Source organism: Octopus bimaculoides, chromosome 13, assembly GCF_001194135.2.
Source record: "Octopus bimaculoides isolate UCB-OBI-ISO-001 chromosome 13, ASM119413v2, whole genome shotgun sequence".
Classification (NCBI taxonomy): Eukaryota; Metazoa; Mollusca; class Cephalopoda; order Octopoda; family Octopodidae; genus Octopus; species Octopus bimaculoides.
The window spans coordinates 6,269,315-6,274,326 of NC_068993.1; the positions used below are offsets into that span (position 1 = coordinate 6,269,315).

At 33.5% G+C, this 5,012-nt stretch overlaps 1 long non-coding RNA gene across 1 annotated transcript in view; it reads left to right on the forward strand.

The window, feature by feature from the left end:
* Window positions 1-5,012, forward strand: part of LOC128249264 (uncharacterized) — a 59,432-nt gene that overhangs the window by 1,824 nt on the left and 52,596 nt on the right. Inside the window, exons 2-3 of the long non-coding RNA XR_008265353.1 lie at window positions 2,736-2,951; window positions 4,103-4,386. This is a non-coding gene — a long non-coding RNA (uncharacterized LOC128249264). The remainder of the gene's footprint in view (window positions 1-2,735; window positions 2,952-4,102; window positions 4,387-5,012) is intronic.

Sequence of the window (5,012 nt, forward strand, 5' to 3'; positions counted from 1 at the left end):
TATATATATATATATATATATATATATATATATATATATATATATGCATACTTACATACATGTATGTATATGTAATTAAAAAAGGCCAGTATTGTCGCATTCTGTGTCACGCTGAATCTCTTTGAGAACTACGTTAAGAGTACGCATGTCTGTCGAGTGCTCAGGCACTTGCACATTAATTTTACGAGCAGGCTGTTCCGTTGATCAGATCAACTGGAATCTTCTTCGTCGTAACCAACGGAGATCCACACACACACACACCATTATGTATGTATATACACATACATACATACCTATATACCTACATACATACATACCTACATACATACACACATCGTATATGTTATTCAACAGTGGAAATAGCATTTTAAACGTAGATGAAGTTCTCTTGAATGAGTTCTCTGACCGTAAAACTGTTCCTTGTCATCCAATGGTACATAGACTAACTTACTTGCAGTAGAAGAAGCCTCGTTACACCAGCTCGGTTTTATACACAAGTGCATATCCCGAAAAGTAGAGGATGCCAATATTAACAGGAACTGTAGCCTTTCCTAAATAAGTGATACATATATCATATTCAACCTAGAAATGGTAAATTTTCGTTATTAATAAATTCCTTATCAATGAAAGACCTACAGATCTTTTCAGACTTTTACTTTCTTATGAAAGAAAATATCGATTATGCCATACCAGTGTGACAGATATCGTCTATATAATCAACAGCTGCCTTAATTCTCTGCAATTACTAACCTCCCACAAGACATTGTTGATCAAATCATTTACAATGTAATTGCCAAGAATGTATTCTTTCTCAGCAAAGCACAAACTGCAAGGTTTTGAGATGCTGGTCACACTAAAGATGTACGAAAACCAAAATATAAAAATAAATACTGGTTTAATACCTCAATATAAACAACAAGCAGGTGCAAATATAACAGGCCTTATATTGTTCTCGGGGAGTGGGAACACAAGTCAAACGCAGGTTTATAAAGAGATCAACTTGCACAGCGGGTGTGAAAGGCTCGTCTAAAACTGGAGAAAAAACAACAAAAATTTATGAAGAATTAATAAGAAACTTACGGCTTTTGGAATGTAGGCTATAGATTTTTATTCACACCTTTTATTATAGATAAACTGGGATATGTAACAACAGATTGGCGTAAAAACCTTGAAAGTCTTGGTAGGCTTCCAGGAATGAACTGCTTTGCATCCTTCAAATCTAATCGTTTCTTTACTGCACAGTGAAGATTTGTAAAACTTCCCAGCATTTTTTGTTCGTGTTCTTTGAAATAAACACATACGCAAAACTATATTATCTATAATACGCATACACTGATTTAAAGAGAAATCACATTTCCGCAAATACCTGCATTAGGGAAATGTGAATAAGATATAAATTGCATTACACAAAAGGGCATATATATTCATATCTACATATACATACATACATACATACATACATACTTACATATATGAATGGACAAACAAAACAAAGTGGCACCTACGCATTTGGTAGGAGTTGCATATACTATAACAATAATATATATATACGCATGCACGCGCGCGCACACCACCACATACGCACACACCACCACATACGCACACACACTAACGATGTTGTTGATAAGCCATACTCTACTTTCCATACAGAGAATCGCCAGCTATTCTCTAACATACGAGCCTATCACGAGGTACTAGGAACATGAGTATGAATTGATGCCACTACAAAATCGGTTTCAAATTGTGGCACAAAGCCTGCAATTTCGGGGGAGGGGCTATGTCGATCACATCGACTGCAATGCTAAATTGGTACTTATTTTATTGACCCAGAAATTCGAAAGGCAAAGTCGATACTGTTGTCATTCGAACTCAAAATGTGAAGACGAACGAAATGCAGCCAGGCATTTTGCCCGACGTGTTAACGATTCTACCAGTCGCCACCTTATGCCACGACAATATCAGCGACACTATGGGCCTTACACTGACCAATAGCGGTCCAACATCCAGAAGCTATACCGGACTTGTCTCATTCGGTCACCAGAAGCAAGACGGTCTGCTTAATGTGACTACTAAATTTTAAATTTCAAGGAGCCCTATCAAACTTAAATTTATATATATATATATATATATATAATGTACTGTTCTGTTATATATGGGATTATGGAATCAACAAAAAAGTACTCCACCTAGCGAGAAATAAATTTCATTTAATATACATGGGATTCAAATGCCTGCAGTTATTAGTTTTATATCTGAAAATATACAGCTCGCTATTGAAGCCTGTCCGACTATTGCACTTTTAGAGGCATGAAACTAATAGTTACTCACATATAAGTGTGTTTATACATACATAAATACATACATAAATATGTTTATATATGTATATACACATACATGCATGCATACATACATACGTACTTACAAACAGATGCATATATATGTACATCGATACATACGCAATAAAACTCATACTTTCGAACACAAATCCATATATAACATACCCAGAGATGTTAATAATATATAAGAAATCAGTTAGCTTACAATTTTCTTTGCTTTTGCAAGCGAAAAGTCATGAATCTCCAAAGAATTGATTTTTAAGTATAATTATAAATTAACGAAATCGTAGAAATGTGTGAAAATAATGAGCATTCTGAAAATAGTAATGTTTCGTGATAATCAGATATAATTTGTTTAGGTTAGATGTTGTTAATCATCTTTTTTTATTTATTAATTAGCGTAGTCTGGAGGAAAGAGCAGTGTCTCCGGCCTTCCTCGACTCTCACAGACCGGAGAGATTAATGAGCTGCAAACAGATGTTATACAAGAAGAATCATGTGCAAGAAAGAAAATTTCAGAGGGGGGCTTCATTCTTGGTCATGATGGGATTAGAAGACACAATATAAACGACGTCATGAAAAGACTCGGTTGAGTGCCAACAAATGTATATTCTGGTACGTTTGTTTAATGATTTGGTCTTTACTAATTCTCTAAATGCCACGAAGTTTTGGTTTCACTGAGGAGGTTAAATAAAACCGAAACATGTCATAAGTTATCCCCCATATTTGTCTAAACAATTAAAAGAATATTAGTTAAAGATTAATTTTGAGTATTTTTTTCTTTATCGTCGTATAATTATGTCTCTCTTATTAGCCTGTTTATGTTCTCTAAATTGAATATGTTAAATCGTTTTAAGAAACTTATGTGACTTTTTAAATATGAATTATAGTTAAACCGTAATGAATGAAAAATATTCTGGAATTTTGGGGAGCCACTATATATTATAAAGTATCGTGTATAAATTTCCCGATTATAAATGTACACACATACACACACACACACACACACACACACATATATATATATATATATATATGTGTGTGTGTGTGTGTGTGTGTGTGTGTGCCTTTGTTTTGGTGCTTGTCCACCACAACTGCTTAACAACCGGTGTCTGTTTGTTTACGTCCCCGTAACTAAGCGGTTCGGCAATGCAAAATCGATAGAACAAGTACCAGCTGATAAAAAAAATTGAATTACTGGGATCGATTCATTCGACCATAACCCTTCAAGGTGGTGCCCCTGTATGGCCGCAGTCTAATTACTAAAACAAGTAAAAAAAAAGTTAAAAGTTAAAAAGGAACGTCGCGAATGTGGGAATTATCTAGTTAGGGGAAAGGTTAAATTTATTGCTACAAAATCAAAAAAGTTTGTGGAGTTTTATTTCATTTCAAACGTATTTATAGAAGCGATTTTTGAAAATATTGCAAATCTACATGCAGATATTTTAATAATTAGCAGAATATCTATTAATATTTATGAGGAAAGTGATAATATATGCAGTACGTTTTGTATATGTGTTCACATGAATGTAAATAATACGTGTGAAGGAAATATTAATATTTGCAGCGATATAGATGAAACAAGAGCCAAAATATCAGAATTAATGCTATAAATATATGAATATGTGATGTAATTGTAGACAATTAAACACTGCTTAAATTTCACAAAAATGTAAAAGCATGTTTTCAAGACTACTTACAGCATCTCAAGTGGTGTTAGTTTGTATATGTTACGCTTAATATTCTTTTCATTTATTATTTTGCAGGTCTAGAGCGGTAGGTGGCCGAATCGTTAAGGTCACGAATGAAATACTATGCAAGCTTTCGTCGTGCTTTCCACAATATGAGTTCGAATTTCAACTACAACTTTCATAACTCCGGGACCAATAAAATATCTGTCATGTACGGGGAAACCATACTTCTACCAAATTTGAGGAATTTTAACTATGCTAAAAATTAATTATTTGCATTAATCTCAGACATTAGACTGCAGTCATGTTCGTGCACAATTTTCGAGGACGTCAGAAAGTATATGGATTCCAATACATCGGTAAATTCCTTTTTTATAATTCTATAGAATATTTTTGTTTGACACATCCTAACGCCAACACCAACTCACACACTTACAAATACATGTATGTATTATTACATATATGCATGATCATTTCTCTCTCTCTCTCTCTCTATCTCTCTCTCTCTCTCTCTCATCATATATATATATATGTGTGTGTGTGTGTGTGTGTGTGTGTGTGTGTTATCATTTATTTGTTTCAGTTATTAGACTGTGGCCATGCTGGGGTGCCACTTTGACGGATTTCAGTGGAACAGATCTACTCGGGGACTTAATCTCTACGTCTGGTACGTATTCTATCGTTCTCTATTGCTGAACTGCTAATTTTAGCTGTGAAGACATATATGTGTGTGTGTGTTTACATGCACACATATACGCATACATTCTTATATATATATGTATATATATATATATATGTATGTATGTATGTATGTATGTATGTATATATGTATATACGTATAAATGTAAAATATCTACACATATATGTATGTACATATATATATTTATACAAAGACATATATATCTATTTGTGTGTTTATACATATATTTACGCACACGTTCATATACATATATCTGCGTATATATATATATATATATATATATAT